We start from the raw sequence: 27524 nt of genomic DNA on the forward strand, positions 1-27524 counted from the left end.
CCCTTTAGATACGAGCGAACTTTTTCGTTGGGAAATTATCGGACGGCGGACGCGATAGAATGCTAATTATCGAGCGAACGTATAACAATTATCGGGATTCAGCGGTTTCCGCGTCGCTCCAATTATTCATTATTCCCCAATGTGTCCAGGATGTGCGGTCACATTTAGGACAATCGACATTCTACTTTTCGCGAGGCTGCACCCAGCGATAGTTTGTTCGCCGTTTTTATTTTCCAACCTCTTTTAGCCGACTCACTATGAATATCGATTTCTATACAACAAACCGGCTCAAACGTACTACGCTCCTGGTCGCGATGGACCATCTCGATCGCGAACAAAATTTTGAAAATTAATTGTTCCACGGAAAATTGCCGTCAGCTAGCCCTAAAAAAAGTGGCCACTCGTTCGGGAAGCTTTTGAGTGACGCGAATAGTAGTAGATTTATATAAAATCGCAGAGTATAATGGAATTATTTTTTCGACAATGTTTTCGACAGGATAATAGACGTACCTGAATTAATTCGAATTCGTTCTGAAAGCAGTAAATTATTTTTGTCCCCCTTTATTGAGAAAATCGATCGATCAATCTGATCGTTCTATTAAAGTATCATTTTGCTCGCAGTTTTCTCAAGTTAAATATCACCGAAATATGAAATGCGTTACAAGCGTGAAATATTGTGCGCCTGAATACAAACCCGTGGTTCTCCTATCTTTACGCAATCTTTAACGAAGTAACGTTCTCTCGCGAGAAACTGTTAACTTTCGGCCGTAAGTTTGCCCGCGATCTTCGCGGCGAGTGCTTTTAATAACAAAATTCTGCGCGTGCCATCGAGCGATGGAACAATTTTTCATACATCTCTGTCAGCTTAAACTCCATCTTTTATCGAAAAGTAAAACAATTCTTCGTAATTAACCTAACTTCTCAACTACCGTAATTTCTAAATTGTTCTTCTTTATCCAACGCTGTGATTCGTTAGAAACTGGGCTCATGTTTAATTAATAGACATGAAAGTTTTCACGTTTCAATTATTTACGACAAAATATATTGCTTCCTTATAGCACGAACGAAAGTATTTATCCTCGTATTATTAGAAATCAATGGCGATATCTTTTCGATCGATCTTCCACGAAGAAACTCGATCGAATACACGGTTAAAATCTCTTTCTGCATTGTGATAATTATTCGTATTGTATCCCATCGTTTCTCCATTGATTCGCATTACAATCACGTTTCATTTATCATCGAGGTTCGCCTTAATGAGAAAAAACATTGCGAACCTGACTTTCACGTACATATATCGCTAATCCGACAAAACCATCCTGGTGTTTCATGTGATCGCCGATGTTCACGCAGCTGACGTGCGCGTCGAAACGCGTCTCGTATCCGGGAGAAAAAAAGATGACACTTTTATTTCTGTAAAATCGCGCGAGTCGAGTTTCTAATGTCATGGACATCTTGTAACACGGTTTTCTTTTACGCGAGGAAAAAAAGATCCGTGGCCAATCGTGCAAGAGTTGGCTAGAAGAAAAGACGTGTAAAACGTTTCGAATCAATCAGCGATGGATGCTTAAGGCGAACTTACGAAACCGGCTTAATTAACCCTTTGAGCTGTATACACGTATATTCATCGCGTTGCAGTCAGCCGGCTGCGATACGAACGATGTATAAGTTTGATGTTTTCTATCATTTTTATTCATCAGAATTTCAAGATTCGATTTCTTAAACGAAAGTCACATTTTCTCGAGCAGAAGTTGTGGGTATTGTTAACCATTCGCTGACAATATGGACCGAGGTCCAGACGAAATTTTCGTCGTTTAATTTCTCCGAAACGAAGGTGTTGTTGAAGCCTCTGACTGGCCAAATACAAATACTTTGTTCGATTCAGTTCCGAATACCGCCCACGTCAGTCTTTGTTAATTTTCTCGAAAGATTGTAATTTTATAGGTAAAATCGTGCGATAACTTTTTAAATATTCGTTTAACACAAAATTGTGCATCTTGGAACAAATTCTCATTTTTCCACGACTTCCCGTCAAATGTTCACTTATATCGCAAAAAGGGCTTAAACATCTCTCTAAAATAAGTTCGATGAATTTCTTTTGAGCCGTGGTAAGTTTCCTTTACGCATAATTAAACGTAGGAGGGTGATGGAAACGCAATGCGTTAAAGTCTGAAAGGGCAGTTTTACCAAGAAAATAAATTTGTTGTTTCGTAATTAACAGCCTAAAATATAATTTTGTATTTCCAAGGTCGGAGAGAAAAGTGTTAGGACAATGATAAATCAAGCATATATTAGTAATTTAACCCGTCGACAAATTAATGACCCTCGAGTCAGGCAGTCTGATTTCTTGAAAAAATTCTTTTTACACTTCCACGCTACATAAGCGTAATCAAAGAGCATCTGAAAAGGCAACACGAAATCTCATCGATGGAAGACGACGATGGAAGAATTAAGCGAGAGAACTCGAAGGAGGAGAAATGGCTGGTGCAGGATGGTTTAAGAAGTTTCTTCTTAACCGAAGAAGGTTCCTCTGTGATTCCACTGGCGAAAAGAAAGCAGCCGGGTTACTGCTGCTTCCGGTAATCCTACTTAGGAAGTTCGATAATGCCGTGGCTATGAATAACGGTGGGATTACGTGGCAAAAGTCGATGCTGGATCTCTACTTTGTTCGGGCAGCGGGAACTTTCGAATCTCCGTATCGTTGTCCGCTGTTTGACTTTTCCATCGAACTCTGTGGCGACCGGATAAGCGCAATCAGAAATTGCCGGTGGTATCCGGTGCACGTGGAATTTCCACCGGAAATTGACCGTTTGCGGTTCGCGGCGTTTAACTGACTACTTTCATGCTTTTTGGAGAAACCTCAGCTTTCTATCCAATTTTCTAATTTTTCTCTTTTCGTAACGGGAGATCCCCTCATATATATTTGTTTTACTTGCTATTTTCGATGCGTTAGCTGGGGTGTAATGTTTTTTTTTCTTTTTCTTTTCACACAAAAATCGAGAGAATTATTGGTATTATGAAATCTGATAGAACTTGAAACGAGAAGCTTTTCGGATTCTGCGATTCGGAGAATTACCAATAATTGGTGGTAAGCTGGATGATGTATTGGAGTATGGAAATAGAAAAATGCCAAAACTATATGGTATAATAATTTTGAATCTTTTGGAATTTTCTCAATATGAATATGAAAAATCAAACTCTTTGCACCCGAGAGCTCCGCTACAAAACGATTATTTCAACGGAAAAAATTTTTCAGATTTCTGTTTTTTAATTTAATAGAACTAGATCGCATTTATCTCGCGTATTCTTGAAACGAACAGATAAAATACAATCATAGAGATAAACTAGCGTATTGGTCAAAAGTATCGCACACCAAATAAAATGAAACGATTACAACTCTTCTCTCTTACGCACGTTTCTAACCGTATGTTCCTTGTTTCGAAATTGCTTCGAGCAGCTAGTAATATTAGCAAGCAAGACCTTTGAGCGCGAAGGATTACAAAATTACCAGAGCTCTCTCGGGCAATAATTTATTTATTAATTGGATAATAACATCGGCTGATTCGTAAGCGACAAGTCTAGACTTCTATTGTACAATGACATTTTACGTTGAACAGGACAATCACTTGATTCGTAAAGAAACACGGTACTTCGCTTTAAAATTTTAGAGTTATGATCGAGACGAATCGAGGCGGTAGAGAAGCTCGGCGAGAAAATGGTGGCTCGTCAACGCCACGAGATCTCCGGTGTTTTATAACAAAACTTGTCGAGCGTAACGATTAAGTGCAACTTTTACCAGAGGCAATTATCATCTCCGTGACTGGGTGTCCAGGGTATTTTTATTGCGCGAAAACACGAGACCCGGTGCAAAAACCTCGAGTGCTCGGCCAATCGTTTTAATCAACGGGGGCCATTAATAGTACGTTGTCATCGTATGAATCGTTGCGAACCGCTAACCGCTCGGGGATCGATCTTGAATCGTCGAGACGTAAAAAGCGCATGCTTCTTGATACACGTGAACGTAATTGCGCGAATCGATTTTGTCCCACGGTTACGCGATCACTTTTGCACGAACTGTTACCATTATATCTGTCTGGATCTATGTAATTATTTCTTGTAATACGAGACGAACTTTTTTAGTGTTTGATTTTAATTCTCGGCCGTTGACATTGGAATATTTTATCCTAATGGGAGATCGATTGGAAATATGCAACTTTTTGTCGATATTATACGTGTAATGTTTTACAAAAGTAAATATCACGAGTATTTGAAAAGGTTGGATATGAAAAAATGGCTATTTTCGGATCTCCTTGCGAACGAAAAATTGTTGCAGGGCACTTCAATTGAAAGTTGAAAAAAGAAACGATCTCGAAGATGAAAAACGATCGAACCGATCCATTTGCTCTGCGCTTGATCATAATCTTCTTCAGATACCGATCCATCTACGCTGATGTAATGGCCTCCGCTCTGATTTTGTCGATTAATATTTGTACAAAATATTTGAAATTATTCGAGTGCAACTCGTTCGTGACGCTCAACAAATAAAGTATTGTTGGCTATTGTTCTCACGTAGCAACAATCTGGTGGTACTTGAGATCCGCTGAATTTCAAACCAGAACTGATTTATCAGCAGAATTTCTGGAGAGTTATTATGTCCATATAGATGAATAATTATTCCGTAGCTGGATCAGAATTCGAAGAAAATGAAGATTAAGTGTAACGCATGGGTGAGTTTGACCGCTGCCACTTTTTCATCTCTGCACTCATTTTTTTTCAACTTCCCCATCATATTTCGTATAGATGCTAACACTTTTCGTTCCTTCAGAGATGCTCTTCAATTTTCTGCAAGAATTTTTCGTTCGCAAGAAAATGGTCATTTCTTAACGTTTTTCTTTTTGCTCGAAATTTAAATGTACTTTGTAAACTTAAACCTTTGGGAGCTACTTTCTCGTCTAAATACTTCAGATTATATCACACGACGATAAACAGAAGCAGATTTTAGCGGTTGATCGGAGAAATATTACGGAACGGATTTATCGTTAATTACTTTCCCTTCTGCGCTGCTATAGAATGACCGATATCGCCAGATCGTTCGATGCGTATCCACGTGGCTTCCGGTAGCTTTGAATAATGGCAAGTGCACGGTCGACGGTGAAAACTGAGAATTAATAACGGTAATTCGTCGAAACTGGCCAAATTTCCAACGTTGCTCTCGATGACGCGTCACCTGCGATTTTTTCCGCGATCCTTTTACTCTCGTTTTGTTTCACGCATTCTACCAATATCTACCAAAAATCAGTCCCACGCGAATATCTTTCCTGTCCATTATTTATTTATTTTTTTTTATAGTTTCTGGCGCTTCTACATTACGTACGTAATACGGCAATCGCTTCTATTAAAAATTAGTTCAAAACTTCAAACGGTTTTATCCATTTTTTCGTAATGCACGAATGAGAAGTGTCACGGCGTTAGATCAGCGTAAAAGAATATTTGTGTCGTTGACAGCGTCGGTGAAATAATTCTTTCCCTTTCCCTCGAATCATTTTCTCTCTCTTTATGCATCGGACATCGTCGAGGTTGCACGGTAGAAAACGAAGAATTAATATCTGATAATTTGTCCAACTGGCTGGAAATTTTTCACATCGGACAAACGACTAGTCACGATGATACGCTACGAGCGATCCACGAATTTCTCTTTTTACGCGAGCCGCGCGTTTTTCTACGAGAAAATGTACGCTCTCCATCGATTTCGAAAACTCACCGTGGCGGACCACGCAAATTTGCATAATTCATTATCTACCAGCAGATGGAATCGATTTTATTCGAAGTGCTTTCTTTTTTATCTGCCTGTTTGCTTGGTCACTTTGTTTCCTTAACTTGCGATTTAATCGATAACTGTGCCACCTGCGTCTGTTCCACACCACCCAGTTGAGAATAATTCGAGAAAATATTAATGACATCTTAAATATCGTAGACTAGCGCGAATTAGATTCAATATTTGTGAACACCGATACAGGAAGGGAAATACATTTTCCCAGCACATTATGAGACTTTTAGATAAGTGAAACTTTTATATCAATAACGATAATAATTCTCAGACCCTGCCATCAACTCTACTGAAAAATCACACAGAAACTCAAGCCTCGAAGGATCGAATAGAATACAAATTTGCTTTTCTACGTGAAGTTCCCGAAGCTATTTAGATAAAACGCTCCTCTGCCATTACCTCTCTGTTATCGAAAAAAAAAAAAAAAAAAAAAAGGAAAAAAAATCCCCGATGGCTTGGAAAGGGCGAAGAAGCAAATTCACCGGCCACTTTCTCGCGTAATCTGGTAAAAAAAAACCTTAAAAATATTCGACGCGCAGTAGCTCGTGTGATCTTTAAGCGAAGTCTCTTATCGAGCAACCACCGGGGATACGAAACGATCCGGGAACCTGCCGAGTGGAAAATTATTAATAAACATATTCAGTGGAAGAATTTGTCGTCGCTAACCGATGTCCCTGACGTCATCAGAATTTTCTATCCAGTCGCGATCCCGTAGCTCGCTAGAAATTCAGATAAAAGTGCCTTTCATCTTCGTTGGTAATATATTCTCGAAAGGCAGAATATGGAGGCGGCGCGGCCATTTCGATTCGCAAGGAAAAAGAAGAGATCCTTGAGATGGCTGGCTGGCAGGAGCCAGGTCTGTTGGATCCGAGAAACAGGAATGCAGGAAGGTCAAAGGTGAAGGCGAATCGCTTTCGATGATCCAACGGAATTCCCGCCGGATTAAGACGCGAGGCAAACTCTTCTCTGATCTTCTAGCCACCAAGAGCTTCATTCTCGATTGCAAATCGGTCCGCTCCACGCGTTCCAAGCCTTCAAATCGATCAGAACGACGATTTGCAAAACGTTGCTCTGCCAGTCGGGCACTCGCCTAATTTCACGCTCGAAATTATAGAATCGATGCTGGAGATTGTAAAGTTGAGGCACGTGACGTGCTGATGCCTTTCGTCCTTTCTCTTCTGCGTTAATTTCTAATTTTTCGAGGAAGGATTCGTTGCATAACGACGACGAAAACAAACGATATTTATTAATTTTTCTTAGACTAATCATTAGTTATATAACGGATTAGACCTTTTCGAGATGTTGATATAGTCTTGAAATGCAAACGTAATCCCTTAAAAATCCGTAAAAAAAGTTCATAAGAATCACTCGCTTCTATCGCTGTTACACGATAATCCGTCCCATAATTGATTTTATACCTAATGGTAATATTTTGTATTTTATCAACTTTCGTAATTTTTCATATTGTTTCTGCCAAATTAATGATTCTAGTTAAGTTCTAAAATTGAACGTGAAATTGTGTCAATTTCTTTGATTCCGCGGCTTGAATTTTTCCACTTCAAATTCCATAATAATTTGAATCTACGGTATTTCCCTTCCTCTCTTTCTCCCTCTCTCTCTTCCGCAGACATCTCTGTCAATATAGCAGAATAGAAACTGGAATGTAAAAATAAATCAAAGTATCGCCTGAAGAATCGAGGCGAATTTTTCGTGGATCTTTTCTGTCGGGGTAAAATTCCGATCGAAATCGCGGCACAGGAGAGAGACGGGAAGTGGACTCATTTACGTCGAAACGAATTTAAATCTCCTATCGGCCGCAGGATTTGATTGAAAACGGCTCTCGGTTAACTACCTGGCCCGTTCGTGCACCAGACGTGAATTTCGAAACTTCCACTCATTTTTCACGTTCTTCTCTATCCCGTTCTTTCTTCCTTTTATTTTTGACCGAGTAAATTTGGAACGAAACTTTGTTGTTCACAATCCATTACCCGAAGCAACCACTTGTACATTGAGAGCTGGTTTGCAATATCCGTATTACTTGTTGCAGGGAATAATATAAGGTAAAGTATAGGAAGTACTATAATTTCACTTTCGTTTTATTACCTTACTAATGTATTTTAATGCTATATCATTACGTCGATATCGATCAAATCAAATAAGTCAATCAAATCGGTATAAGAAACTGTAATCAAATATAATTTTTCCTATCACAAATAAATAGATTTCTGATTACAGAAGGTTAACTGCATATACTGTTTCATCGATTAGCACTTTTTTATGTTCCACTTAAGATCGATAATCCTTTTTTTGTATCTACATCGAATTTACATATATTAATATTAAAAGTTTCAAATAAACTAAATTTTTGTAGATTACCTTAAAAATAAATCCGAGTATAATTCTCGGTGATTACGGTTTAATCGGCTACGGATATTAAACATAACGCTTGATCGTCGAATTGCCAATCTCGATATAAAACCTATAAAATTATATCTCTGCTGTGAAAAGTGCCGCCGACCGAAAACACGATTTACATTCCACGTATTACGATCAAAATGTTTCAAATTCGGAAATGACCGCGCGTAAAGATACCCAGTCAGTGGGAGATATAAAATATAAATTTCATTCGCTGCTTTTCGGTAATGTTTCGTCCAGTCGAGAAATGCGAGAAATACGAGTACGTACACCGAGGCAAAGAGAAAAGCGAAATAGGAAAAACGTTCGATAACAATCGTCATCGCGCGAATGGTTTTACTGGTATTTAGACCGCCATTATGGGGCGAAATGAACTCCGGCATATCACGGATCACGATTCGCCAATTTTCGGGCACAATCTCACGCTGCGTAATTTCCCGGAAAGTTCATTGCGCATTTATGCACCGTGAACATTTCGCTTTTGCGATTTTGTCAGTCACTCTCGTTCATAATTGAGGAACGGCGAGACAAAGGGACTTTGATTCGCGGACGTTTGACCGTGCGTGATGGAATAAGAATGGTCGTCGCTGGAAGCCAGGTACAAGCCCAAGTTTGGAACAGCCTCGATTCTTCGTATTATCCGTGTTTCGTTCTTCATAAATTGTACGTACGATTGAATTGGCTCTTTAAATCGTAATACGTTTGTTGCTTCTCGTGAATGATCAGCGCGAGAACGCCATTAACAGGCAACTAAAAATAAAGCGCGTTTAAACGACACGAAATTTCGAGCTTAAAAAATTAAATTCGTTAAATTTTGTAATACGAAATATTCGACGAAATGTTGGATATTTGGTACTAAAAATATTATTTTTTATTACCGACGATTTATATTCATTTGCAGGAATATTATCAGACCAAGGGAAAAATCATTTCAGTTGTAAAAATGTGACATCGAGTGATTTACAGCCAACATTTGGTAGCGCGCGATCGTTGCGATTTTACGGGAATGATACTCGTATTTCTATGCACTCGTATGCAGATTCGTGCGATTGAAAATACAAATATGACGAGCCCCGACGGAGTAAAACCGAATTTATCATGCTCGCGTACCGCGATTATGATTCTCTCTATGTAATATGCTAAATAGTTAATCCGCTGAATCTTGTTAAATTATAAACTAACGAGATGGTAACGTGATCACCTGAATCGCAATTAACGCAAAGAAATAACGATCTCGTTTACCATCGTTTAAAACGCGGCATGGTTTCATTACTGTAACCAAATAGTCGATGATCGCTTATTCTAATATAATCTGCTTATAAACCATTACGTTACCCCGTTTACGAGTAATATCAAGCAACGTTTGATATTGCGCCACGGGTAACTGTGAATGAAAAATAATGGAAGCCTGAGTATTATACGGGCAAATAAAATTTGCATCCTTATTACGAGTAACGCGAGGATTCTGCGTGCATTCTCTCTATTTTTATTCGATCGAATACTTGGACGATGGTCGCGATTATTTTTCATCGAATATCTGAAATTAGTATCTTTTGCTCGGTTATTATTTTATTTTCGTGTTTCGACTGCCAGTTTCATCGGCGAATGGAGTCCCGAGGTCGCGGTTCTTGCAGAAGGTCGCGATCTAGATCTTGACTCGCGCGAAACCAGTTTGCGAGGCCAACAAGCTGCTGCTCGTTGCAACACGTTCAGGCTACTGACCCTTTGTGTTTGCTCTCGCTTTGCCACGCAATTTCACGGATTATCCGTGTTACTGCTAATCCACCGGCGATTAAAGCCTTTCTCCTAAACTTTCTGCCTGATTTTCCTACCTTGATCGAGGTCTAGGTTGATTTATTACAGTTATGAAGTAATTGGTGGCGTTAAGTGAATGTACGATCGAAGGCTGCACTTTCTTTTTATCGCTTCTTTTACTGTAACTTTTTATCGATTCTTTCGTAAATACTTGGCTATAATTCAAACGGCAATAAGTCTTTTTGAACATCGTACTTGACATATCGTCTACGATTATTTGAAGCTTGGTTTTCTCGGGAAATATATGTCGTATTACTCACAGAGATTAGTTGGAGAAATAATCGTGCATCGTAAGAGGTTGACAGAAATGTCTCGGTATACGTTGTGCGTTTTAGAATTGTTAGGTTTACCGTTTATCGCGCTTTCACAAGTCGAAATTGATCAAACGAGGCGAAGCCCATCGTGTCGAACGTTATTCCCAGTTACCGTAACTTTGCACGATAAAATTACTATTTAAAATCGCGTCACGATAAAAGCGCAGACCATAATTGCCCACGGGCACTCTCATTTTACGATTCTTAATCTACTCATCTGTTCGCAAATAAAAGCGACATATTTTGTATCGGCGGTGTCCCGCATGTCTCCGTTATCCACGCGGACTCGTTCACATGTGTATTTTCCCACGGAACAGGACAGCGGACAGGAACGTTTTACCGTCACGGCTAATAATCTTTATCGAAATAATTCCTATCGAGGCAACGTTCACATTTGGCAATTTTCCTAACGATGGTTGATCATCCCTGGAGGGACAGCCAGCTCGTACGATAGGCATTTTAAACAACTCTGGTCAAGCCAAGAGGCGATTTTCACATTAGCATAATTATATAGAAATCATGAAATTTGTTAATTTATAAATTATTATAGTTTCTTACTATTTATTTATTTATCTGTTTATGGGATAAATCCTTAGATATAATAGATTAACGGGACATGAAAGACGAGAAAAGAAAAAGGAATTAAAAAGGAGCAGAAGATACTTATTAAAGAGAAAGAAAAAGGATGAAGATAGACACGTAAGAAGCGATGAGACAGAGACATAATATAAAAGTACTGAGAAAGGAAAGTTACAACATGATATTGTCATACAGAACGCCCAGGAGAATGTTTCAGCGACGCTACAGTTTGGCTGAAAATATCTATGAAATTCTGGCAATCGTACAATGTGCCATATTGTTTATATCTGAGTTATAGATTTTTTCCATTCATAAGAAATTAAGTAAGCTAAAAATCCATTCGATATTCAAAATATATAAGATATTCCTCTGCCTAAGTTTTACTCTTTTAATGAAAAACTTTACGCTTTTAAATAAAACTCAAACAAACTCAATGATTTCTCTAGCTGACGAGCATTATTATTCCTTCCACTTCTCCAATTTTGCTGACCACTAAGCCTTCTAAGCCTTGTTTTGCTAACTGACAAAGCATTTGGTACCGTTCCAAAAAATGTTCGAACGTTCAGGAAAGCACATTATAGTTGACGCACAATAAGTCGATAATAAATGTTGTCGACAGTTACATTAAAATAAAATGTTACATAATTTTTATTGCAGCGCTAATGCGTCCTGTGACAAGAAGAGTAAGAATGACATTCTAGCATGTTTCTAGCCACGTAGCCCCATAATAGTCTGATAGCATGCAACCGGAAGGCTGTCAATTTAGCAGAGACTGTCATTCAGTCAATGCAGCTCGATGTGCATTACTCAATCTACTCTGTCCGAGGGATTGAGTTCAAAACACGTGGCCCATGTGCTACGTAATTGATCTAGATTCGTGTAGCCGGTTAGATAGGACGTTCCTCTCCTCTCTATAATCTTCGTTTCACTATCACAAACTCATTTCGCGTGTTACGCGCATTCTGTGTACTTTTACATCTCTTAATTTTTTAAAGAATAGATAGAGGATAAAGAATTTGAAATTTGTGCGTATACGAGAATTAGTAATTTCCGTATTGGAAATATCTTACGAGATTAAAGTTATTTATAATCCCGCCTTTACAGTTTCCTTCTTTTTGTTGTTGCTGTATGTACGCGGGTTCCTACATCTTGTTAAACGTAGGTTGATCCACGTAGTCGAAGCGTGTTACGCGTTTGGATGAATCGTTTAGAGCAATACTTGTTCCTTTTTGTCGATTACCCTGGCGGTAGTAATTTATGGTTAGACAGAAACGTTTTGGAATTGATTGCACAAGACGCAGCGTTATGTTTCATAAGAAAAAAATAAGAATTATACTCATATAACGTATGATTAGAGAGTAATATATAAGTTTCTTTTTTATTCGAATGGAACTTGTAGAGGCATTTCATTTTTATCGCTAAGTCGATCGATTTATACTGGATAATCTACTTGATCGGTTATGCTGACTATTTTTGTCCCATTCGAGCACGAGTTCGTCGTCCTCGACCAATTTTTTAAAAATCGACACCCGCGTTGTAAGATTGGAGAAACTAAGAGAGAGAATTATTAATAATTTTCATAACTTTGACAATTTGGAGTTGTTTTGAAGAATCTTTTAACCGCTTCAATTGAAGAACAAGCTCTACAAGATGCACAAAGAATCATCACTGTTACATACGTAAAACAGAAACAGAAATTTATATGCATATAAATAAATATAATACGAAGCAACGCAGGTGCGTCAGTAGGAGTTAAAGCACTGAAAGTTTAAAGCGAAACTCGTCCTACCCGTCGACTATCCAACATAAAAGTCCCGTACAATCTCTACGAACGTCCCTCGAACGAGTCACGCACTCATTTCGATCATCATCCATGAAGTACTCAAGAATCCCTGACGACTCGTGGGGCCATCAGAAACGATCGACGGAGGAAACCCGATTAGAAGGCACTTAGACACCGCGTGGAGCCTTCTCCCTGGCGGGATCCTATTATCGTCAAGTCCGGGTCTCTTCTCGGAGGCTGGGTCGTGCTCGAAGCTCGTCTACCAAGGTGGAAGGGGTACATGGTACGTATATGCGAAGTCGTTAAAAAGTCCTGCTCTCAATCTCACGGCCCGTTCCTCGGCCTTGCTCTTGCAAGATAGAAAACCAAAGAGCGAGGGGAAAGAGAAGAGGAGGAAGGAAAACGTCTGAAGATTAAACGAAGAACGAGACGAGAATAACGAGGCTAAAGGGCTAGAAGATAGACAGAGAGAGGAGAAAGGCAATTTAAGAGAGCAAGAGAAGTAGAAGATCGGTTCGAGTGTCGGTGAAGAAGAAACGATGAAAAGGTTGCAAGAGTGAGAGTGAGAGAGTAAGACAGAGAGAGAGAAAGAGAGAAAAAGAGTGAGAGAGAGAGAGAGAGAGAGAAGGGGTTAGGGAAGGGGTTAAAGGCAGGATTAAGCGAGAGAGGAAGGAACGAACGATGCTATGGGTGTCGGGCATCGAACTCTCGGGCGCAAACACGAGATGGTATTACGTGGAACGACTGATCACGACGGCATGTGAAGGTGTCTTTAGAGACCTCGTGAGGGCACGCGAAATAGACTCTCGCGGGACTTAACGGTGTTCGAATTGCCGGCGACTCCACCAAGAACTGGACGATCCTCCTTTGCTCCTCTGACCTTCGTTCACGTAGCTTATGACTGATCGAGATCGCTTCGGCACGATCCTGCATTTTATTTGATTGCCTCCTTCCCTCAACCTTCCTTGCGAACGCTTTGCTAAAGAGATCGACCTCGTGAATCTTTGACGACGCTCGCTTGGTTTATTGCTCCCTGCGCCATTCCTCGAGGGTTGCATTTGTTTGGTCGACGATTGGGGACACTGTTGGGTTTTGAGAGGTGACCGGGTGACGTTCGGAGTAACCGTGAAACTCGGATAAATCTTACAATTCTCCTGAACTAGTAAATATACAATGTGTCCGTTTTATCTGGAAACACGTAAATACGTAGGAAGAGAATGTTCGAAACAAACATTATGCGATTCCGTAGGGGACGTATTACGATGATATTTATTTTACCGTGCATTCGCCTTGCAAAGATTATACTTTTTTATAAAGGTATTATTTGTAAGTCTGAGCATACTCTTTTATTTCATATTTTTATAGTCGACATCAAAACACTGCTTACGTGTACTTTTGCATACACCGTTATCGAGATATTAAGGTTTTAAAAGAATGGGAAGTTGTATATTTTTCGATGGCAAACATGTAGGACAAGCGACTAGTCGTTCGAGAAATAATATTTAGTACAAACACACAGTGCATACACAATCGGCTCCTTTTAGAGCTACAATGATGTTTGATCGAGCAAGCTGACCAACCTAGTGTACACTAGATAACGCCATTGCCGGCGGCATCGCGGCAGATCAAAAGATTTGATACCTCTATAGTAATTTATGCAAACTACAAGTAGTGTTTTGGAAATGTTTTGATCTAGACTACAAGAACATGGAATAGTTCCTGTTTAAGAATACAACCCTGATCTTCACAGAGTTCTTCGCGATCGTTGCAAGGTAAAATAAATATCGACATGAAAATCGTACAATTTGTTTCAAACCTTTTTTCATATCACCGATAGTTTTCGAGATATTTATATTAATTAAATGTAAGTATCATTAAATGCTCATTCTGACAAAAGCTCAAAAACACTGGAGGAAAACAAATCTTAAAAAGCCTGAAAAATCCAGTCCTCGTCTTTATTAGACAAAACTTCAATTCTTCGACCTACCAAAATTCATCCTACCGCTATTATTCAATTCGCCCCATTTCACGAACAGGATGGTCGAAATTATTCCACCGAAAACGCCTCCATTTAATCAGAAATGGTTCTCATTTCCACCCCGTGTAAATCTTACAAATTCCATGTCATCTTACCCATCCTTTCGGTCTAATATTTTTAAACGAATCACCCTATTCAGGGTGCAACCTAACGTAGAGTACCTTCCGTTTGTCGCCGCCTAATTAGTACCGTTGAGATTGCCTCGACAAGAATTTGTTAATTGAAGCCGCTAGTCCGCATCCGCTTTGGCGCGGGCTTGGAAGCAGGTCGAATTAGATTGGCAAAGGGGTGGCTCGGTGACGAAGGGTGGAAAGGTACGCCGCTTATTAGGAGGCACCATCTGGCTCCACTTATTGTACCGTGATTCGTCCCCGGCGGTTATTGCGACTGGATGTGGAATTTAAATGCGACCTGGCCCGTCGACGTTTTACGTTCATGGCGGATGTTTTCCTTTTTACAGCGAAGGCACGTCGTTGAATTTTCATTAAGCAATTATTCGCAGCGCGACGCTGAAATACGGCGCTCGCGCGACAGGTGTAACGTAATAAGTTTCGCGATTCCGCGTGTCGTTTCGCGAGTATTTGAACGCCGCGCAAAAATCCACTCGGGACCTTCTCGTCGCTTTCAGCTGCTTGCAGTAATGCGATGTAACATGAAGATTATGGCGTTTTAAATGCGCAATTTGGTTTTGCGGGAAATTGAAGAATTAACGAAGATGTACTTATCGTGAGTTGCTTCCGCGAGCTTCGTACAGCGAAGACCGAAGCTGGCTGACTGTTGAGATAGGTTGATTAATTGTTAATAAGTGTACTCCACCGCGGAAGAATTTATTAAACGATAGAAACGAGTCACTTGACGTTCATTTGTTTTCGACTCCGTAGCTTCACGATCGAGAGTTATCGACGTCCGTCGCAAAATTGGCTACATAAGTAAATATTTGTTCATAGAGATTTTATGTTTTCGCGTTCTATATACAGAATAAACATCAGACTAAATATTAGAGATATATTTTAAAGTTTGTTTACTAGACGACCTATCGTAACAGTATTTTTTAAAATACATCAGCAATTTAGTTACGTGAAATATCGAAATCAAAATGATCTTTCGATGCTGGTTGACTAATAACATCCGTTTTTATTTACGTAAGCCTAGGCTCAATGTATTTCGCGTAAGATGTCGATTCACTCAAGATATGTAAAAGGAAATTTACTTTTTTACAAGTACAAGAATTATACATCAGACTGTGAAGATCATGATTGAAGTATCATTTTAATGATACTTTCTAATACTCTAAGTTTTTCCTATGAAAGTTTCAATCATTATTTTGTTATTAGGAAAGCGATTTTTATGATCTGTTTAAATTTGATTAACTTATAAATACATTTTAATTTACGTGTAATTTATTGAACATAAATCTTTAGTTTATTATACAGTATGGGAGAATGTATCATCATTAAGATAAGTTACTAATGACGTTTTCTTATCTGATCGTATAGCCATATAGTCAGCCTACCTCATACTGTAAGTCTACCAACCCCAACGATGGGGTGTGGATGGGACGTGGAAGATGTTAGAAAAGCATTAAAATATTTTAATTGCTATCGCGTTAAGTCAACTTTAATCATTTAACGAGATAGTCGAGTGCATATACTTTATCAAATATAATTGACCATTATAACGATATTCCGCCCATATAATTTGTTAAAAATTAAAAACTGGAAAATTGATTTATCAGCACCTACTATGAACACATTAGAGTTCGAATACTACGATTATTAAAGAAGATATTGACAATAATATTTGAATCTCGAGGTATCAATTTCGGTAGCATTAACTTGGATGCTAATTTTGAAGAAAATTGCATGTTAGTAATTATGAATAGACGTACTATTTGATTGATTATTATACAGAGTATGATTCAATATGAAACACTTAAAATACATGTTCCGAAAAGTATATATTTTCTATACCAATTAAAATATTTCGCTTCACTCCACGTTGATAACCTTTCACACCATACATTCCAGCTCGCAACTACCATCTCTCATAAAGCATAAATAATTCATGTGCCGTTTCACCATATGTTCAAAGTTTAACAACGTATCACGAGGAAACAAGCCTTACGCCGTACCATCCTTATTTCCCGGCAATTTCAATTTACAGTTACGCATTTAGTATGTCACTCAAGACGAAAGTATCGAAAATTACGTTAACACGACGAGGCTGAGATATTCGTTGGAACAATCCTGCCGGACGTTAGCGAAGTTCTCGTAGAAACTAGAAATCATCTTCCCGGGACCTCGGGATAATCATCTCGATCCGGATTCTCGGCCTCGGGCGCCGCCGACTAATAAACTTATCGAATCTGTCGATGGCAACTTTACTCTTGCGCTCAGAGGCTTATACAACTTCCCTCGACGCTCGCGGAAACGCGATCCGACGTGGATGTAACAATTGCGTTAGCAGAACGAGAATGCAGCCTGAACGTTCCCTGCCCAGGGACGAACGTTCCCTGGCCAGGGATGAACGTGTAACGTCAGGGAGTTCCCCGAAGCTCGTTGAGTTCAGCGAATTTGTGACGACTGTTGGAGATTCGAACGATGAGTTCGCGACTTGGCGTTGTTGGTGTTGGAGTTTAAGAAAAGTTTGATATCGTGATTCGACGCAGTGTCAGCAAATTTCACCTTGCAATCGGACTGAAAATTTCCCCTTGCAATGTTCTACATTTTGCACAGATCAAAGTTGAGCATAATCTCTGAGAAATGTTTACTCGAAGAGAATCTTCGCGCGATAAATTGTTATTACTCGATACGAACGAATGAACGAGGGAATGTAGAGATTGTAAATTTCGGAAATTTTGTGGCAGAATAAAAATCAGATGCGGCTGTTGCACACGGATCGATATTCCACGAGATGACACGTTTTATCAAAGTTTCTCGCACGTTCTCTCCGTAAGATTGAAAGTATATGACAAATTTTGTAAATCCTAGCGGAGAAAGTTAATTGGACGAATGATACCTCGATTTGTATTAAATGAAAAATAAATGTACTCGAAAGATTTACGGTAAATCCTATAGTTCTCTGCAAACTTCCAAATCCGCTCTTCGTTTCACGAAACACTGGAAATCGTGTCGATTTTAAGCGAAACCAAATAACGCAACGACCGTAAAACGTCGAGGCAAAAATGTCATCGGGCTATCGACCGTAACAACGGCGGCGTTAATCCGAGTCTTCATGATGCCGGTTTTCCCGGAAGCATCAATCACGGATTTCGTTCCATAGATCCTGTCCTTGGCTGGAGGCGATCCTCGCGTCTCCCATTTGCGGAATCGACATCGACAACGCCGCGATAATCAATCAAACGTCAATACTTCTGAGAGAGTGGAAGCTTTGGAAAAAAGAGGCGGCGTTTTTTTCATCTGGAGAACGAATCGGTCAATTAACGAACGAAAGAAAGGAATAGAGGAAAGAAGGGGGATCGATTGATCGATCGATGGAGCAGAAACGACAGGATTTATCCGGCGTTAACGAGCCGGTCGACGAATTTCTGACCCCGTTATTAAAGCCTGGAATATGTGGCGTATCGATTCGATGAGATGAGATAGGCACACGTACGCGTGGATCAACCTCCGTTCGATCCGCGAATTCTCGTGGCGTGCCTTCGACATGCGGAGCGTGAAGATGCCAGCGGCGTCACGCAAACATCCCGTCTGTCGACTGAAATTAGACGGTCAAACCGCATCGTCTAGGCTCGAGATGCCTGCCTCGTGGGTATTTAACGAGTTTCGCGTGGTAATAGTTTAATAAAGTTCGTCAACGGTAACTCGCTTCTCACCTCATCTCTCTCTCTCTCTCTCTCTCTCGTTCCTCCTCTTCCTCTCCCTTTCTCTCTCTTTCTGTTGGTTTAGCGCACAGCGTTCTCTCCAAGGAAGCTACTTTTGACGCGAGAGCACGCTTGCGACAGCCTCCTTTTGTGAAGTGGCCACGGAAGGCTGACAGCGTGGGACAGTATGGTAATTCGACGGCGTGAAACCTTCTGGATATTCTATTATGGACTGGAACGTAAAGATTCACGAGGTTGCGCGGTTTCGAGCAAAGCCTCTGCATGACTATGTGTTTGCACGGTGATGTCGGTAGTGGTGAAACGTGTGTGGAAGGATTTAGTGGGTTAGTGGTACGGTATCTGCGCTCTATCTACGACCGCTTTTACAATGATTTCATTGACATTGTACTGCTTCGAAGTCAATCGATATATCGATTTGAAAATGTAATGTTCTTATTTGTTTAGCGAATGACGAGATTTATTGAGAAATGCCCTGCAGGGGCAAAATGTTTTACTTATATCAGAAGAAGAAATCGAAAGGGAGCTTCTTCTTCGTGAAAGCTGCTTGGAATATCAATGTTAATGTTTCAGAAGGGAAACATTTATGAAGTTATCGCGTTTCTATATTCCGTCGTTCTCGTGAATGATATTCTTCCGGATAAGAGACTGCAAAATAATATTTTGAATAATTTGAAAGCTGAAGCAATGAAAACGAGTGTCTATATCGAGACACGCTTTGGAATATCAATAAATCATGTTGCAAGAAGGTGGAACGAGCAAAAATCTAGCTGCAACTCTATTAAAGTTCGCGCAGATAAAACATACGATAATATCTAACGACGAAAGTGTCTCTAGTTGCTCGTAAATGCTCCGCGGAGGCAAAAAGTTTTACTTATATATATCAGAGGAAGAAATCAAAACGGAGGTTCTTCTCCGAGGAAGCTGTTTAGAATATCGACTTTAATGTTTAAAAAGGGAAGCATTTATGAAGTCCTGTTATCGTATTTACATGTTACATCGTTCTCATAAAAGATATATTCTTTCCGTTAAGCAACTTATTTTAGATGCTCGATTTAAACACGCAACATCGACAGGAAATTCGCGAATACCTCTTTACACGATCGAGAAACGGCTCAGGTATGCGTGTTTACTGTTGCGTGATTAATTTATGGAAATTTAGCTCATTTACCGATAATCAATGGAGATTTATGCCGATTGTATTTATATCTGATGGGATGAGAAATAAAGTAATAGAATGTATTAATAGCGATTCCAGTTTTATTATTTGCAATCGCTAATTACTTATGCAACTTACAATTCCCGATGTTCGCCTAGATATTACATAAATTTATTACAGTGCCGTACACGATCTATCTTATCTTTAAATATGCATTTAACGTGAATTTCTAAGTACGAGGAACATGATCGTTTAATAGGTCAAAATTCGCAATCTGTTAAAAAAAATTACCGCGTTTATCTATCATTTGTGCGGGAAATTGTACAGAATTACATAAAAATGTCAGATGACATACAGATAGGGAAATGCAAGTAGCCATAAAACGCAGTAATTCTCGTGCAGCGACTAGTTTGCTCGTATTCGTAAGAATTCAGTAATGTTTGTGAGACAAGTACGTGCATTACGTAAGTGCAAAACATCGAGATCCTCTGTCGTGATTAAATTTCAACGGTGTTTGATAATCGGCGTGGCTTATGCGCTTCGTGTCGTTAAACTTGCCCCGGAAACCGGAAATTCTGATCCTCTCCGTTTACGTTTCGTCATCGTATCGGGGAAATAACAGGCAGCAATTTTATAGAGTTGCTCACCCGCGACGTTTGGAACCTATATTCAGCGGGAAATATTACACAATAATATTCCACAGCCACTTGAAAGTACCAGACTCTAACATGGACGATAAAATGAAATTGTCTTCGAGCAAGTTCGAGTGTTTTCTATTTTTTTTTTTTTTTTTTTTTTTTTTCTAAAGTTTTCTAATCTTGCGATCACGCGACTGAGCGAGAATTTCGTCCAACAAAGATTTCGTTCTCTAGTTTAAAATCGTCATTAGTATTTAAAGTATACGCTTAAAATAATATACTTAAATTTCTAAAGTGGACAGTTCGTGTATTTAAGTCCCTTTTTATTTGCAATTCCTCTTCGAGGATTCGATAATATTTTGAGAATGTTTGTAAGCCGTGTTTTCTTCGTTCTTTTAAGTTAGTATTCATTTTTGTTGAAACGAAGTTTTATCGGAGTTTTTGTTAGAGTAAAGCACGAAAACTGTAAAATATCTTTAAAGAGGAAAGAACGTCGTTCAATTGCTGCTATCTCGGAAGACGTTCTTTAACGAAAAGTACATAGAAAGATGAAAATAAAAAGAGAATACTTTCCTCTCTAAAAGATATACATACTGTTTGATTACATTCTCTGAAACTTTCGTTCAAAAATATTAATAACTAAAACATCTAGATCGATCCGTAAATTGCTCCAAGCACTCGAACAACCTTATTACATCGTATCGATAAGAAACTACCGAGGGGTTTTGAAAAGTGGCGTTGACCTCTTGACCCTTCCCTTAAACTCTCAAATCGACTGCGCCTTTCGCCATAAAACGTTTAATTCGCCCAGGAAGCAGCCTCGTCTACTCACGATCTCCTATTTTTCCCTGCTCGATCGAGGTATACGCGCGGTTCGGTGAAAGCGTGAATCCTTTCCGCTATTGTTCGACGCCATAAATCCGCTTGATATCGATGACGAGCGAACTCAATCTAAAACTCCGTGTTGTGGCGTTTGCACGCGATAAAATTCCTAGAAATTGCCTTGTTCCTCCCTTTCTATTTCATTTTCTTGGTATCTTTATCTTCTCAGAATCCTGTAATTGATGCAAAAAAATAGAGAAATGGAATTGTAGTTAATAAAATAGGACAAAGCAATAGAGAGAGAGAGAGAGAAACGAGTATCTGCTAGATCATTCCATCGAAAGAGTACTACGTTTTTCAGTATGTAGAAAAAGCATCACAGAAGGAAAAGAAATAAAACTGATATGAAACACTTGTCACGTTGGAATTCCTGGCAATGAAAAAGCTGGTCAAGCTAGCCACCGACTCTCTAAACACCGTCAACTGCGACAACTTACATATGAACAACTCGATAAAAGAAGCAAAAGATAGTTTAATATTACGAGTGGGAATCTGAATGGAATCTAACAGCCCCGCCTTATGGTAAAAATATCACCGAGACCGTTTCGAGAACGGAAAAACGAATACTATATTTGCTAGAAGAGATCATATTTCACGGATTAAGATTGAACATACCAAGATTACACATTCCCACAGTCTATCGTTCAGAAGACCAACTCCTCGATGCAACGAGTGCTCTTCTGCAATTACAGTAGATTATCTAATCTTAGACTCTCCTAAGTATAATCTTTCATGTGATAAGCATAGATTGATAGGCTCGCTTAAGGACAACCTGAAAAATGAGAAAATTCACAACTTAATCGAGTTCGTAAAGGGATCGAAATTAATTGTAAGATTAATGTAACGCTTACCTACTAGTTAATCTTAAGCTATCGCTAATAACCGTTTAGTTGATAGGACTTAAAACCCTTGAAAAGAACTTAGTTTCTAACAGAGGAATAATTGAACATTCTTGGTTGTTCATTTCGTATTCTAATGGCCACTTTCAGCATGTAAAAATCGTTACCATGCCAGTGTTAGGACATTAAGGGCATCAGGTGGCGCGTTTAAATCGCAGGGCGAAAGGAGAAAATATTACGAACCGTGGTGGGCGGTAAATTAAAAGTACGCGAGATTTAATACGAACGTATTGCGTGTACGCTTGAATGGGGAACAGAGGTCCCAATAACTTTGTTTCAAGTTACACGAGATCACGAAAGCGCTGGTCTTAGCCATGTACTGTATCGTTTTAGGCGTCCTAGTCACGTTAATGGAAGAAGTAATTTTCGTTTTTTTAACTTTGCAGGTACGTACATTTTGCTGAAACGAGTAGAAATGCTTGGGCGTTGGGCGTGGTGCTGTTGAAGCGCTCGTAAGTAGCGATAAGATTATAACTTTGGATTGATTTTTGTATTACCTTCGCGAGAAATCCATTATTATTTTTCTAATTCTTTCTTGAAAAAGACTGCAAGAGAAACCTGCGATGTGTAGTATCTGCTCTGACTATACGTTCTTACATCTTACATATTCGTAACTAGTTCAGGGTGAGCATATTTTAACTCGCATTATAAAAAGTACCTTAGCAACATTAGATCCAGGACATTGTTACATTCAGATCGCTCAGTGCTGCGATTGCACATCAAATTCACGCGTAAAAATTTTCTTCCACGAGCCGAAATTTCTCTGCCAAAACGCTAAACAATTATTCCAAATTTTCAAATGTAATCTTTTCCGATACTTTGAATCTACCATCGATGGTAGAACGGATAATACCGGTCCTCTCCACAGCAGCCTTCGGTCCAAAAAAATTAAAGAAAAGAAAAATCATTTCCAGCTACTCGACCACAACAATTATATCGGCCATCGCGATAGTTTATCTGATCGAAGAAACGTCCGAAGTTCGTAATTAATACGAGAAAAGGGAATTACCAGGGGGATCGTGATTGGTTTCCTGGCACTAAACAATCTTCTTCCTCTGTCTCTGCTCCTCGCCCCATCTCTCCAGTTCGATTCAGTCTCACCCCCTTTTTTGTCATTGCGAAGTGGATTCAAAGGGGGGGGGGGTACGTAAATTGCATCCCGATCGACCCGGTTTTTATTTCAATTTGTTGTGAATTTATGTGCGAATTATCGGCATACTGAACAGAGAACGAAGGTAATAAGAAGGGAGAAGAAAACGAAGGAAGAAGCCAACTGGCACGATTTACTCGCGTCGTTTCTCGACGCTCTCGTTGACTGCGTATTCAATTTACATTTCATTCCATAAATTCGGTCGGCTCTTGGCCATTCGCGCACGACCATCTGTTTTCCCCGTTAAAATCTCTCAATCATTGGGTCCGCCAAGATTTCGGAGTAAAGGCCTAACGTATACTTGGACTAGTCAAAGATTCTTCAAAGATTCCGTCGATTCGTTCTCTGAACGCTTCGAATTTCGACGTGTGACAGATTCTACGATGTATCATGCATATGTTTTACTCTACGACGTATCGGACAGATTTCGATATATTATGCAAACTGCGATGCGCTAGTCGTTATAAGATCTATAATTTAGCAGCTCGACATATTTTTAGAAAACTTGTGTCATGTTTCCTATGCGGAGTAGTTTCATGAATTTTCGAATATTCCGAGGAGAAAGACAGAGACTTTGATTTGGGAAAATGTAGGAGAGAAAAAAGGAGGACGATACTGAAAATGAATAGAAGAACCAATTTGAAAAATTGTTCGAAATTTTAAATTTAAGCTAAATTATTTCAGAATACGATAATTATCTTGGAACGTAGACCGAACCTACCTCGAATAATCGAAGATTCGAGTAATACAGAAGGGTTCATGGTTGTTAATAAGTCGTGCAACAGAATTGTGAAAAACATTTTGATAACACGATATTGCACATGTATCTAAGTTTAATCGATTATTCGATCGATTGAGAGTTTGATCAACTGTCTTAAAAATGTCTGACTATTTTCAATTTTGTACTCTTTATGTTAAACTTACGAAAAAAATGCAGTTATGATAAAATTCGAAACATCTCGGATAATACGAAACTTTGGTTAAAGGGAACTCGGATAACCAGAACTCCACCGTATTGTGGTATTTTAATTATCGCTAAAAATAAGTTCACGATGTTTTATCGATTCATCAGGATAACTTAATCTGTCTTATAATTTCCTGATACATTTATTTATTCTGTTGAGCAGCATAGCCAGACAATTTCTCCCAGCGACTGTGCAATATCACATTTTATTACTCGATCCTTTCAAAAAATTATTCTGGAGATTCGAATCTTGCGACCAAGGCAAGTCTGACATTTCGGAAGATGATTGCTTCTGCCAGCTCAGCCGAAAGGGACCAACGCGGCAAAATAGCTGGCAGGTTCTTCCGCTCGAACGAAGCATCGAAACGCGATCCAGAAACGCCAGGGATGCGTGGCTCTCTTTCCAGCGCGATTTTCAAGGGATTTCGCTTTGATTTTATCTCAACCCTTGGAAGGTCGGGGCCGACGTGGCGTGTTGTCGATGTCGATGAAGCGAATTTCCAACCACACAGGTTATATAGTCATAGTCATCCCTTCTTCTCTTCTATCGTTTCTCCGCTTGAAAATGCTATCGGATACGGTTTCGTTTCTTTGACGCATGCCTCACCGAACATCCGATTTATTAATCACCTTTCTGCGCTTATCCGGCTCGCAAAAAGTTATTAAATCCGTGACTTTCTATTATTCGAAGTTCCTTGAATTTTTACAGACTTGGTTTCCACTAGCTGCTAATCGGACTATTTGCGAAGAATCGTCTGTCTTCTCTCTTTCGTTTAATTATTGTCATATCTCTAATTTTATTGTATTCTACGTGGAATAAGTAACACAGAGCAAGCCAATATTTACACTCTTTATATTTATGTAATCTAAATTGCGATTAATCGTTGCGCAATCAATATCGAATATGTAAATAGATTAATAATTAATGAGCCGACAATATTCGTAAAACCATTTAATACACCAATGCGTATTTTCACATCTTCGTAACTCGGTCTAACCTTCTTTCCTGAAGTTTAGTACAATTTCAATCACGCTACGTACAATCGTAAACGACAGCTGATCGGAGAAAGAGAATTCGATAAATCTAACACGAGACATTCGACAGTTTCTATCAGTGTCAACGTTAATCCAATAATCGTATCGATAAGATAACGTTGCAAAATTTCAGCGATAGAATTTTTCAACCGAACAACGCTACTGTAAATCCATAGTCATAGTTACATAGAATTAATTCCAAAACGAGGATCTGTTACTCCAACAGGATACAATACGAACTTCGGTATCGTTACGAGGATTATTAAGTCATATGGGCCACAGTTAGATGTGTATGCGAACTTTGCTCAATAATTCCTCCAGTTATTCGAATTGTCCTGTTTCGAAAGTTGTCTCGACGAACAGAGCTGCACGTATAATAATTTGCACGCGAGCAACATATTATATATACGTCGATAAGCATCGAATATTCCATGTAATACGATCGGTGTTTCATGCTCTGCTTTTCCCATACAATTCGATTCTAGTATTTTGACGTTACTCTAACGTTACATACTCGTAATTATGCTTTACGGACGATAGAAAAGCTTCAAAGTTCGTAGGTTTGAGAATTTATCTCGAATCTAAAATAAATCAATAGGATTTATCAATGTTATCCAGCGGGATTAAACATTTCCAGTTTCGACTGATCAAAACGTGATTTGTCTATATTTCACGTACATTTAATGAGAAGCCGTACACGCGATTATCCACAAACTCTCGAAACGATGCACATCGATCATGCCCCGTTCCTTTCAAATTCTGCCAAACGAGCTGCTCTCGTTACATTTCGATTCTTATGCAGCATTCGCAATGAAACACGGAGGCAACTGACGATAAAAAGACGAAACGCGTTTGTCCGCGCGATCGTGCATTTACATCTCGTTACGACAAATGCTACCGCCGGGACGTAACGATTATTACGTTTCATAGACAATTTCGTTGCGTCAGTGACGAGCCATTTCTTGGCTCGGTTTTTCGTCGGTTGTTTTCGGTCGTGCGAAACGAGCTGGCCAACCGAAAAAATCCGATCAAAGCCAGCTGGCTGTTTTATTTTGCCGCGTAATGCATCACTGGTCGATGAACAGAGAGACATAGAGAAACTCGGTGATCTTGTTCCTCCTTTTCTTTTCTTACTTTCTTTTCATTTCTCTTAGTGAACACGGCGGAGCGCGATTTCGTTAAGTTACACAGGCGATATCATGCAATATTCATGATCGAAGGAAAATTGTTGGAAGTGTCTGAAACGGTTGAAGGCTTACGGCTATTCAAATAAATTCATTGCTAGGTAAGACGTTTAATATTGATGAGTTTCGAGGCGAGGTGTACCGAGGGTGTATCTGAATGGGTTGATCAGAGGTTAGAGTGTGCGTGTGCATTGTGGTGCGAACAGAAATCAATGTAAAAATTCTTAGCTATTATATTCGGAGATTTAGTAATGAAACATTATAAATAAGGAGAGACCAGTATCGTTCAGTTTGCTGAGATATTACGAAGAATTTGAGTTAATGTAATTGGAGTGAAACAAATATGATCTTATATAGATTTTATCTCGAATGAAAGATTATCCTTAAATCTATCGGCCGTATCGTACGTATTTAATTTAAATTCAATTTCTGCCCGTCAAAAAGTTATCGCTCTATCGTTATTGCCGATTTTGATAAGTTGTTAAATTAATGAATTAGATAAGCGTCAAAACCGAACGAACTCTTTTAATATTCGTAATTAATGACGAACGCGATAAATGAAATTTTTCGTTATAGAAAAGAAACGGTTTTTAATTATTCAATTACGTAATTCCACGATGAAATACACGTTAAAGCGAAGCAATGATCGTGGGACTGTATGATTTTAATGCTTGCTTCGTTAGATGTACATACATATATTATTCGTTACCGTACGCAGTCAATATAAATTCATATTTGATTGGAACGTAGTATGAACATACGATACTCAATTTCCTTTTATCTACCACTTCCATTGTCTGCAATATTACATTAACTCTCCTGGATCATCGAAAACCTTACTAATTGGCCAATTGTTAAATTATTTTGCAGGCAATCCAAGTATCGATTTACTTATAAGTTATAAATTGTGAATTATAAGTACTTCCTATTTTGAAACTAATTCTCTTCAATTACGTTTTGGGCACGAGCGTAGTTACTTCCATCTTCTACGCTTGTTTCTT

The 27524-nt window shown here is 39.1% G+C and overlaps 1 protein-coding gene across 5 annotated transcripts in view; it reads left to right on the plus strand.

Annotated features, from left to right (window-relative positions):
* The window catches only part of LOC100649855 (putative polypeptide N-acetylgalactosaminyltransferase 9), a 294772-nt gene that overhangs the window by 136477 nt on the left and 130771 nt on the right, over positions 1-27524 (plus strand). The window contains exon 5 of one of the 5 annotated variants that reach the window (XM_012315495.3): positions 22577-22642. The exons of the other annotated variants lie outside the window; for them this stretch is intronic. The gene's annotated coding sequence lies outside the window, so the exon portion shown is untranslated. The remainder of the gene's footprint in view (positions 1-22576; positions 22643-27524) is intronic. 5 annotated transcript variants of the gene reach the window in all.

Source organism: Bombus terrestris, chromosome 13, assembly GCF_910591885.1.
Source record: "Bombus terrestris chromosome 13, iyBomTerr1.2, whole genome shotgun sequence".
NCBI classification, from domain to species: domain Eukaryota; kingdom Metazoa; phylum Arthropoda; class Insecta; order Hymenoptera; family Apidae; genus Bombus; species Bombus terrestris.